This window comes from Myxocyprinus asiaticus, chromosome 24 (assembly GCF_019703515.2).
Source record: "Myxocyprinus asiaticus isolate MX2 ecotype Aquarium Trade chromosome 24, UBuf_Myxa_2, whole genome shotgun sequence".
Lineage (NCBI taxonomy): Eukaryota > Metazoa > Chordata > Actinopteri > Cypriniformes > Catostomidae > Myxocyprinus > Myxocyprinus asiaticus.
The window spans coordinates 39,863,999-39,876,839 of NC_059367.1; positions in this window are offsets into that span (position 1 = coordinate 39,863,999).

Genomic DNA, 12,841 nt, shown 5'->3' on the forward strand with positions numbered 1-12,841 from the left:
TGACCTATATGAGAGTGGAGTGTTGAGATCCTTTGAAAATTTGGTTCAACATTTTGGGATTCCCTGATCTCAGTTCTATAAGTATTTACAGCTATGCCACCTGCTCTGTACTGTTCTGGCAGTAGTTTACACCCCTCCTAAAGTGGCAGATACTCTGGGAGTGGTGATTACTGCTTTTGGAAAATGTCATGAGGCATCAGCGTATTACTCCCTGCTAATTCAGAGTCTGGGGGACGAAACTTCAACTTCTCTTAAGAGATTATGGAAGAAAGATTTAAACTTGGTATTGGAAGAGGGAGTGTGGGCTAGGATTCTAAATAACACCAAGTCTGCATCTAGAGATGCAAGGGTGCGCCTTATGCAATTCAGGATTTTACATCGATTCTATTGGACCCCCTCTAGATTGTATAGGCTTGGTCTTAAAGACACACCCCCCTGCTGGCGATGTCAATCAGGAGATGGTGACACAACCCATGTCTTTTGGGGATGTGTTAAGATCCAAGAATTTTGGTTGAAGGTTCAGAGTTTTATGTGTGAGGTATTGGGCACTCAAATTTTATTTTGCCCCAGACTCTGTATTTTAGGTGATGGGTGGTCATTAATTTGGAGAATAAGCACATAAAAAACTGGGTGCTAACGAGCGTTATGATCACCAGACAGATAATTTTAAGGGGTTGGAAGTCGGCTGGAGAGCCCCCATTTCAGGAGTGGTGTTCGGAGATGAGCAGGGTGGCAGCTTTTGAAGAGGGGTCATCCAGAAGACTGGGGAATTTAGACTTGTTTGTGGGGAAATAGGGCAAATATCTGGCTTTTTTTGGAGGGCTCTCGGGGAGGGACAGTGGAGAGAGAGGTGTAGTGGATGTGTGTGATTATTATATTTTTTTTTTATTTTGTTTTGTTTTTTTGTTTGTTTGTGTGTCTATAATTATGTGACCACTGGGGTGTTGTTGGGGGTTAGGCTGGAGTTGGGGATTGGGGGAGGGGGGGACAATAGTGAGGTTTAAATATTGATTCTGTTTGTATATGTTTTGCTTTTCTTTCTTTATCAGATGAATCAATAAAAAAAAATGTTAATCACAAAAAGATAATGCCATTCTACCATATAAACGCCTTTTCGGTGTCAAGTGAGATGGCAACGACTGGAGTCTGATCATTTGCCACTGACCACATAATATTGATGAAACGCATAATGTTATCAGAAGAGCTGCGGCCCTGAATAAACCCCACCTGATCTATATGTATAAGAGATGTCATAACTTTATTCAATCGGTTAGCCAGAATTTTTGACAATATTTTAACGTCTAGCTGGATCAGGGAAATTGGACGGTAACTCTTACACTCGCTTGGATCTTTGTCCTTTTTAAGTATCAGACTGATCCGGGCTTGTGTCATGGTTGGAGGAAGCTTTCCATTATTTAATGATTCCGTATAAACTTCTAGCAAATGTGGAGCCATTTCTGTAGCATAAGATCTAAAGAATTCAGCAGCAAGGCCACCTGGCCCCGGAGCCTTGCCTGTAGGCAAGGCCTTAATTACCTCGCCAAGCTCCTCCAAGTTTATCTCAGAATCAAGAGAATTATTTTGCTCAGTCGTCAGTTTAGGGAGTTCTAATGGTTCCACAAAGTTTCTAATATCTTCATCAGTAGATGAAGATGTGGAACTATAAAGATCAACATTTAATAGTTGTTTAAATTAAAATAAAAACAGTATAAATTTTAAAGTATTTTTGTGTGGTAAAATTATCCAAATTTTGGTTGTGACATTTTCGATTTCTTGAAATCCTTACCTAAAATTACGCCTCTGCTTCTGAAGCAAATCGATAGGTTTGTGTAAAAAATAAAATCGATAATTGAAACTTTATTAACTTAAAAAAATAGCTTCCTGCCAGCAGTTGATGCATTAGTGACGTAAGCGCAATGGCAACATAGGAATGAACATCACACGAGAGTTAAGTTATTTTTAACAACAATACAGCGGTGGGTGGAAGCATCAATTTAAAGTAAAAAAAACATTTTAATTATCGATTTGTTTCTTACACCAACTTATCGATTTGTTTCTGAAGACATTAATTGATTGACTGGATACGTGTGGATTACTTTTATGCTGCCTAAATATGCCTTTTGGACTGTCAAATAGCCAGCAATCTAATGGCACCTGTATACTTCCATTGTATGGACAAAAAGAGATGAAATGTGCTTATAAATATCTTCGGTTCTGCTGAAGAAAAAGTCATACACATCTGGGATGGCTTAAAGGTAAGTAAATCATGAGAGGATTTTCATTGTTTTGTTTTTTTAGATCTCTGTGAAAACAAGAGAAATGTCAATTTGCTTCTCATGTAAATTTGTCTTGTTTTGAGGATGTTTAGATATTTTTACAGGAAAACTAGACAAAATACTAAAAGAATTAAAACAAAGATTGCGTTTCATAAAAATTTGAACAGCTGGTCACTTTTACAATGACACCTCCCCTCTTTTCTTCTACCTAGCTTCCTCAGAGAGATGTGAACTTTCAAGAATCACTCCAATACAGGCATTATGTGGACAACTGTGAGGTTTTGTGGTCAGTTTAAATGCTTTACAATGGTAAATACAGATTCATCCTGATCTCAGGGCTTTTATTCTAGGTAAGCAGTGAGGATCATTTGGAATATTAGTATGTGCTGTCTATTACTCAGACTGACCACATTAGCAGCTGTTTAGTGTCAACGTGTAGAGAGAAAACAGAAGCTGACAGCCAGGCTTTTTGGTCAATGTGTTTTAACACAGTGGTAAAGCTGTACTGTGGTATAGTGCTGTTATTTATTGGACTATTGATTATAGACAAAGCATATTATCTTCTTGTATGGTGTTATTTTTACCTTACATGTGCAATGCACATGGACGATACCTCAAATTTGGTTAAAGTTGCTATTTACATTTAGGGACTAAAGCTTCTAGTTTCTACCCTGACCTTATATCTGGTAAAATACAACACGCCTGTTTATCTATATCATTTTCACGGCTAAAAACAAATTGTGCATTATAAATAATTGGCTCTTATTGCCTGAGTTTGTTCTCCACATCCTCTCCTGTATCCAATGTCTATGTCCAATATTGGTCTAAGAGTAAAGGATGCAATGTCACCATTTTGCTGTATAGGTCTTGCTTGGGTACCAGGTTTCACTTCCTTTGCTTGACCTCTACCCATCTTTCCATCTTTACCTCTGTGCATTTTTTCCCTCCTGCCTCACTTTTCAAGATACAACACACACACACACACACAAACACAAACTCCCCCCTTCTGACTGGCATCTTCACAAATGAATAATTAAAAACACAGATAATCAGTCAATAAAGCTCTTTCATATACAACTAAATAATTAAATCATCCATAAATGACATCTGCATTTATGTGAGTGTGTGTGCATAGTGTTGTAAGCTGGTTTTGTGTTCTAGGGCAGTTCTATCTATGCATGCATATACATATGTGTGTTTCTGAAGCTATGAATACACTGTATTCCAAATATATCCAATGAAATGTGTACCTCTGAATTTTTTTGATACCCAGAATGTGAACTGTTACACAGTGCCATGCACAGTCTAATAGAGTGACATTCGGATATTTTTTAAAGTGTTGCTTAAATGTCTGAATACTTTTCTGGGGCCACTGTATGTTATTTATCTACTCATACTAGTCCATAGATTCTGACTGAAAAGTAAATTGTTCTTAAAACCTCTAGATCTTCTGATAATTAATTTGGGTCATAACAAATTGACTACTTGTACTGAGCCTTATGACGTACTTCCCCTTTGAAATAGTGTGGCCCGCTAGTTTCCGGTTAAACGTATTTACATGCGCTGTAGTTGCCTAGTTCCCGAAACACCACTTAAAATTAATGTTCGAAAGAGTATCTTAAAGTACGAAACTTTTCAGAGATAGGAGGAGAAATATTCTGAACATTACTGTGTACAGCTTTTTCAAAATTCAGTGGAAGAACAGTTTTCAGAGCTTTAATTCAGATCTGAGAAAGCAATGGCTGGTATATACTCCAATCTAAGTGTATTTAACCATTGAAATGGAGTCACACGGAGGTCTGTAGCAGACATTTAACCACAAATCAGCTCGAAACGCAAATGACAAAAGGTGGAAGGAGACAAAGGGTGTCAGCACCAGCGGCGCTCTTTGAATTAAACAACTCATTGCTTCAGTCACTGATATGTTCCATGTGTGAGGGAGAGAGACGCAATGAATGCGTGCATCACCCTGTTTTTATTAAATGTGTGTTTTAATCTTTATTTTGTGTCATTGTTTCACTGAACAGTACTGTATATCAATAAATGTTGAAATGCAAATGCATAAGTAAGAGCTGCTAAAGATAATGAGTTAAAACATTTGAAATAAATTAAATATATGTAGTGTGGTTAAATATATTTTAGCGCAGATATTTATTAATTTAATTTGAAAATACAACTTCTTAATTATATTCTGAGTGATTTTTAAAGCATGGTCAGAGTAAGATAACAGCTAACGTATTTATTAATAAATATATCTGGGACATTTATCCAAAGAAAAGTAATTTGCAATCGTTGAATGATGGAATTTATAATTGAATCTCAACTGGTATGAAATATCATCAATGAATGAAATGCGTGTTAATGAGACAGCCAGACTGCTGCAGGTTATATATGTTTGATTATTATTCAGGAGCTGAGTTTAGCTACATATGGAAAGGAAACATCATGGTTACTTGCGTAACCTCCGTTCCCTATCTGTCACTCACTTGACGTTGTGTCGATGTAGAGACACTAGGGGTCACTCTTGGGAGCCCGAGACACCTCTGGTCTTTGATAAAAGGCCAATGAAAATTGGCGAGTAGTATTTGCATGCCACTCCCCCGGACATACGGGTATAAAAGGAGCTGGTATGCAACCACTCATTCAAGTTTTATGCTGAGGAGCCGAGACAAGGTCCGGCCATTTCAGCGGGTAGTTCAGAATTGTTGCAGGAGGGACACAACGTCTCGTTCCCTCCATCAGGGAACGGAGGTTATGCAAGTAACCATGACGTTCCCTATCTGTCACTCACTTGACGTTGTGTCGATGTAGTGACACTAGGGGTCCCTATACAAAATGCCACAACTGGCTGAACTGTGTTATGTGAACTGGCGGTGTGTGATGGGCAGACTACTGTGTGCCTCATAGCCAGTGCACCAGGCTGACACGTAACCTCCCCCAACATAGTTATGAGTGTCGAACGGCCCTTTGGGGACATGTCGACTACCCAAAAGATAGAGACAGGCTAACCCAGTCGTGGCCTCTTTTCCCCTTCTTTTTTTCCACTCCCTATAAAACAAGGGGGATTATCTGACTGGGCCGCCAGGTCTAGTCAGGGGGTGTCCCTCCCAGGGGGAGGACACACGGAGACCACACCTCGCCCAAAGAGCGGGGGGGGATATTTAAGTGGAAAATATGTCACATGGTCTTGCTGACCATGTGGAGAGTCTCATGGTAGATCCTACCCAACGGGGGAGGAGTTACTACAAACATGGAGACTGTGGCAGAGGGGGCTCTGCCCAAGGAAGACGCAGTTTGCCAACAGGGAAATGAAATAGCGGAAGATATACATCGCATGGGGTTACCTTACAGGGAACCGCCACATGCGGAGCACCTACCCCAGAACAGGGCTCTTAGTTAGCACGTGTACTGGGCTGGCAGCGAGTCTCTCCAAAAACTCGACTGCCACAGGGCTCGGAGGAAGTCAACCAGGGAACATAGTTTGTGAACACTACTGGGAATTAATGGCGCACGTCTTCAGCTCAGAGGAGGTGAAAGGCGCTATGTGCAAGCGATACACCCGGCCGGCTATCCCGGGCTTATCTACTTGTAGGAGGTTGTAGAACCTTGCACAGGTGTTGGGTGTTGTCCAGCCCGCTGCTCTGCAAATGTCAGTTAGAGAGGCAGCCCTGGCCAGGGCCCAGGAGGCCGCTACACCCCTGGTAGAATGGGCTCGTAGCCCTACCGGGGGCAGCACGTCCTGGGCGTGATATGCCATAGCTATGGTGTCAATGAGCCAGTGGGCAATCCTCTGCTTGGAGAGAGCGCTTCCTTTCCGCTGTGCACCAAAGCAGACAAAGAGCTGATCAGAGATCCTAAAGTTCTGTGTGCGATCCAAATATATGCGTAAAGCGCACACCAGACACAGAAACGACAGGGCTGGGTCTGCCTCCTCCTGGACGGTGAGCCAAAGGTGGCGCTCCTGGATCACTCCTGGATCTGTAGCACCACCTAGAAGATGGACATGTTCGGGGGGGCTCTATAGCACATCCCTTTTAAGCTATAGCCACCAAACTTTGTACATATATAGTGACAGTCATAAGCTCTGCCCAACAGGAAGTCGGCCATTTTGGATTGTTTCAAAAATGCATGATCTGGAATTTGAAATACTCCTAGGGATTTCATGTTACACATACCAAATGTGGGTGACATCATACCAAGACATTGACGATTCTAAACTGCGAATGGAGTTTTGATATATCGAACGGTGTTGCCATGGCGACGCGATAAATTAACATAAAAAATGGGAAAAAGGAAGTGTCTCATATCTTCTGCATGCATTGTGTGATTTACATCAAAACTGAGCCATATGTTTGGCCTTGTGGGCTGATCACATTGATGTGGATATTGTGGGTCACAGTCATAGCGTCACCAACTGGCATAAGGAAGTGTGGCACTTTTAACAGATGTTGAAATATCCTTCGTATGTTTACCTGAACTGCTTCAAAAAATTTAGAATAATGTCAAGACAGTGCAGATTTAAAATTCTGAAGGGATTCTTGATATCTTAAATACTGTTGCCATGGCAATGCATTGAATGTCATTATTCCTTTTTATGTATATTCACATGTTTCTGAGGTACTTGACATGATTGAATTTTCATGATGTTTTGCACACATATCAGAGTTGTCGCCATTAGGCCTGGGCAAAAGTTAACACATGGGCGTGGCTGGGGAGACAAAAGTGGTGGGGTCAGTTTCTTCTTTGGTCACCAAACTTACTACATATATTGTTATCATCAAGCTGGACAACTTTCAAAATTACAGTCATTAGCTCCACCCAACAGGAAGTCGGCCATTTTTTATTTATTTTTTTAAATTGCAGGCCCTGAATTTTTGAATACTCATCCTAGGGGATTCATGTGACTAGCACCAAACTTAGGCAATATTATGCCAATAATGACATTAAAGATACTAAATTGCGAACTGATTTTTGATACATTGAACGGTGTTGCCATGGCGATGCAATAAATTAAGGGCACAAATGTGAAACAGGAAGTTATATCTACTGTGTGCATTGTATGATTTTGATGAAAATTCAGCTGTATGTTTGGTAATGGGTCTGATCACATTTATGTGGCTATTATGGGTCACGGTCACAACACCACCAACTGGCACCAGGAAGTAAGGCAATTTTATCAGACTTGTGTTTACATGAATTGCTTCAAAATTCTGCTGGTGCAATTTTAAAGGGATATTTGATATCTTAAATAGTGTTTGCATGGCAACACGTTAATTGTTATTATTTATAACTCATAAATGCTAGGGAGTACAGACCTTAGCCTGGTCTCTTTTTAAAGAAGACACTTGGCAGTTCATTGTGCAAATGAAAACTGTTTTTAAAGTGAAATAAAAAAAGTTATAGAAATTTAAGTTTATTATAATGAAAATGTACTGCACAAACTTTTTATTTTATTATATACATAAAATATACTTAAAATATCAACTGAAATGTAACAATGTTAGAAAATCAAAGCAACATTTCTAATCCAGTTCTGTTCTAAATTTTAGGTTGATATATAAAAATTAACTTTTGGTGGCAAATTTCAGACGCAGTACCGGAAATGTCCAGTAGAGTACAGCCAAGCTCCATTGGTGAATGATTCCTAAAATACCATCTGCACAATAGACCTTTTTTCACAGACTGTGATGACATGTTTCCGCCTTATTTATCAGCGTAAATCTCAAAACAAAATTATATTATACAATTTTTTAAATTACCACATCTGTGAGGGGGTTTCTATTACAGCTGCTGAGAGAGTGACAGTAAATTTGTCATCTTCTCCCATCTGACTTGCTTAACCCACTGCTCTCTAGTTTTTTCCTGTTCTGGAAAGTCATTCAAATGTAATAGTGGATTTTTGGAGCAAATGAGAAAATAATATTTACAATGATCTCCCATTCACTCCCATTCACCACTGTTGAAATTTACCCTGCAAAAGTTTACTTCCGCGTTACAAAACCCGGAGTGTGAAAAAGGTCTATTATCTGAATAACTTGGCAGGAATTGGAATAAAATCACAAAGCAACCAAAGCCACTTGTCTGACCATGTCCTGATATGAATTTGAGAACAATCTGTGCTTGAAGTGGGGCGGTATGCAATGCCTGCACTTCTTTAATTTACTTTACAGTGTACAGGTGTTCTGAAAATATATGCTACCTATCAGTATGTGCTACCAACGCTATAATCACATTAGGGTTTGGGGTAGGGTTTAGTACAGCCTCACGCCCATTTCACATCGAAAACTTGAGCGAGATGTGAGCATAGCATCAGCTTAACTACAGCGTAACTGCAGCTGCAGACTCCACAGGGCTTTCACTCTGGAAGTGTTTCTATAGCTTCACAGCAGCGGTTCTATACAGAAAAATACTGTGATTTCTATGCTACTAAGGTGGTATTTATTTTAATAAAAGACCATAACTTATAAAATGGTTATCAGGAGTGGGTCATTGATAAGTATTACAAACTTGATAGTCATGAAATCTTATTTACATGAGGAGGAGGATCACATTTGCATCTAAAAGGTAAACAATAGAGCACTTTGTTCTTCTCCACTTCCACAGTCAGTCTGGTATCATCCATTGTTGAACACGAATGAGATAAGTTCTGAATTTACTGATGTCACGGTCTGTCACGTGCACGTGTTTATAAGTGAAAGCAAACTGTGATTGGGTATTGCTGAAGCTTATAGATGAAGTTACTGTTTACAAACAAACGCTCTGCCCAACCCCTTCCGGGTTCTTTTGGTAGCCCAGAAAAGAACTGCTGTCTATGGGCGCTTCACTCAAATTGCGCTGAAACTGGGCAAAAAGTGCTATTTGTGGGGTTGGAACGCCCCGTTTTCCACAGATTATTGGAGAGTGGGGCTTCTTTAAATTTCCACCAGATCGTTGCATCAGGAAAAACTCAGGATTTTACATAAATGATGATAATAATTCATGGGTCACCATCATTGTTATCGCATCTGCTCTATTAGACACAACTGACCCGCAGCAGCTGTTGGTTGATGTAAATTTTTTTTATGAAGAAATTACGTAAACTCTGATTGCAAACTGCTTTTTTTAATTTCCAAAGTGCTGTTGCTGTGACAGATATGATGTCAGATATGATCTAACAATGATCTTATCTGATCAAGATCACTATATACGATATAACAGGAGGTACAGATCCCGTCTCCACCACCGCAGCACATGGACTACTGTTTGTGAAAGAATAAGTGAATACAAATAATGTCATACAGCGAAAATTATGTCTGCATTTATTTTGAATGCAGTAAATAATATTGTTCAATCAAAAACAGCTGATATTATGTTTTGATATGGAATATGATCATACTGAAGTAAGAATATTATTGTTTATTGTATGTGGGTTAATAATTTAAGCAGTAAAGACACATATTGCATTTCTAGTGGTTGTTTTTATTTTTATATCACATTTCTTAGGCTTTGGAAGCGTGTTTAACATGTGAGGATGTGTATTCATCAACCTGTTACATGTCCGACATAATCATACAGGCTCATTGAACCAAGTTTAAACTTGTTTTGCTGATATTTCAGAAAAGAACCCACATAATTTCTAGATAAACCATTTATAAGAACTTTTATTAACAGTAAAATACATTATTACATTCTATAAAGCTTAAAAGATTATTAAAACTGCAGCGCTGCCTATTTCCACTATTGAAATCTGCTGCTCGAAAGAACCCGGAAGCGCAGTTTCCTGCTGTGTGATGTCAGAGTAATTTCACCTATAGACCTCTTCTATATTTAATAGTACATGTCTAATATTTTCTGGCTCATAAATTGTAGTTTACTGTAGTTTTAAATGATAAACCGTACTTCTGATTAAGATCTATAATTAACATTTTAAATTGGTTTAAATTGTTAAATCTCCTGGAATTTCTTTTTTTTCTTTTCATTTGTTTTTCAGATGTGCTCTAATTCATACAGTATAAAGACACACTAGACTACTAATATATATTTATTCTCTGCACTGTGTACTTTTTTGTCAAACCACATTCATTTTATCCATCAACAGTGCACGGTCACTTTAATTGAGCATGAGCGGCGCAGCAAAAATAGACTTGGAGCCGAAACCTCCACTGCACTGCAGCTCACGCTATGCTCTGTCACACTGCTGACGCTTCCGATGTGAATGGTCTAATCTGTTATTATGGACGACGAAATGATAGTTATGCTGGTTGCACATCCTGATAGGTATTATCTGGCTGACAAGATGTGCTACCTAGGTTTTTATCACCTTTAATACTGTTGTAGTATATACGGACAGGTTCTCCCATGCCTCGACATGTGCTACCCAAGTTTAGGCTTTACATGTCACTGTTTTCACTGCTGGCAGCACATCCTGAGCATGAGGCACAGATTATCAGAACACCAGCAGTTTTCCTTGCATACCACCACTTCTCCCAGTACGATGTAATGTCTTTATTTAATGTAAGTCAGTGATTCGAAGAGGCTAGCCAATCACTTTTATCTGACCTTCCAAATGATTTTGATAAAATTGCTGTGGTAAACATTCAAGCCTTCTCTGCGCAAAACTCAGTGGTGAGTTTAACAACACTCAATACGTGCAACAACAGCATCGGAGGTCGTTAAGCTATCCATGGTCCAGTTCCGGACCAGAGTGTGCATATTTAAGCTTGTCTGGGCATAGTTCAGTTACACTCCTTTCCAAAATATGAACCAGCAACTTTTAGGTGAGCGCATTTTATCGCGTCTTATTCAATCTAATGTATTTATGCAAATTGTTTATCCACTGGGTGCAGTCAAAACTACAGACTTAAAAAATGTCAAAGCTGTTACAAGAGTGATGTCAGCTCATATGCAAAACCTTTTTTCACCAAAGATAAATCGATAATGAAAACCGAAGCTTCAAAGAAAATACACAAGAAAATGTGCATTTTATTCTCAATTTTTTCTGTAGTGCTCGTAAAAAGATTATGTGAAGTGTTACTGAACTTGCTTATGCATAAATCCTGACAGTGTTTAGTTGTATACAGGTGTGTGTCAGCATTCACAATCCTGAACATCATCAAATCAGTTTGTTCATCGTTTCTTATGATTATTTATTATCTGCACAAGTATATGGCTTCTAAGTGCAAATTTATGTGTGTAGAACAAAAAAAGGCTAATTGTCCCCTCATTGAATGGGAGGATAATAATAATAAAAAAGGAAAAACAGACATTATGCTCTTTTTTCAGTTTTAGGATACATTATTTTGTGTAAAAAGAGTGTTCTACATTAGATTGCCATTGTTCTCTTATGTGGGCTGATATGGTCAAAGATAGACTTAAGCAGGTCTAAATATTCTTCCTCAGATTTCATAAACAATAACCCTACAATGTATGTTTTTATTTTCAAAGTGAAGTTAATCAAAACCTATTTGTTAGTTGAGGGTGTGATGTTTGTTCTTCAGCCAGATCTTATGAAGGAATTTATAGCCAGGCTCAAATGTTAATTAAATACCCTGCAACACACTTCACGCAGGGAGGGGAAGGAGGACACAGGGAACTGGTTTCTTTCACTCAAAGGTAAGGCTTTTAATTGAAAACTCAAGCGCTTTACAGCTTCACACACATCAGCACTACACAGTCTTTTCAGACATGTAGCTCTCTCTCCTCTCTTGCCGCTGGCGTGGTTCCTTTTATACTACTCTCCCCAAGCTTACTGCAATTGGAAACAAGTGTTAGTCATAATCTGGCTCAGGTGTATGCACCCTTACCGCTTTCTCTCTCTCCAGACGAATGCTTGACCACGCCCCCGCCGCCACATACCCCATGTAATATAATTGCATACTATTTTAATGTAAATAAATGCATAATATTAACAGTTTTATTTTTGTGTTAGGTAAGATAAATACTCAGCCCCCCCCCCCCTTTTTTTTCTTCTACTTACAGCACTGAGAACAATAATACAAAAAGATCAGATATATGAAAGCTTTTTCTACTCCTCTTTGGGGATTCATGAGACTGTCACCACATTATGCCAAGACACTGAAGATGCTAAATTTATGTACATATTTAAATTCCACAAATGTTTAAAAAAAATATGTTACATATATTAAAATTGGTGATGCACTAAATTAATTGCAAAAATTAGGGAAACTGGAAGTGTCTCATATCTTCTGCGTGCATTGTGTGATTTAGATCAAAATTGAGTTGTATGTTTTTTCTTGGGGGCTAATTACATGGATGTGGCTAGTATGGGTCACGGTCATAGCACCACCAACTGGCAGTAGTAAGTGTGGCACTTACAACAGACTTTGAAATACTACTCTTACATTTACAAAAATCGCTTCAAAATTGTTTACACACTGCTGATAGTGTTGTCATGGCAACAGATTAAATTACATGAAGTTGTAGTCCAACTGGAATGGTGGCACATATCTATTACACATTGTATGATTAGGGTCAAAGTTAAAATTAATGTTGAGTTGTTGCTGTGTCCATCATGCATTGTTTGGAGATGTGGAAATGGACCCATGGTGCTTGGGACCATCATTGCT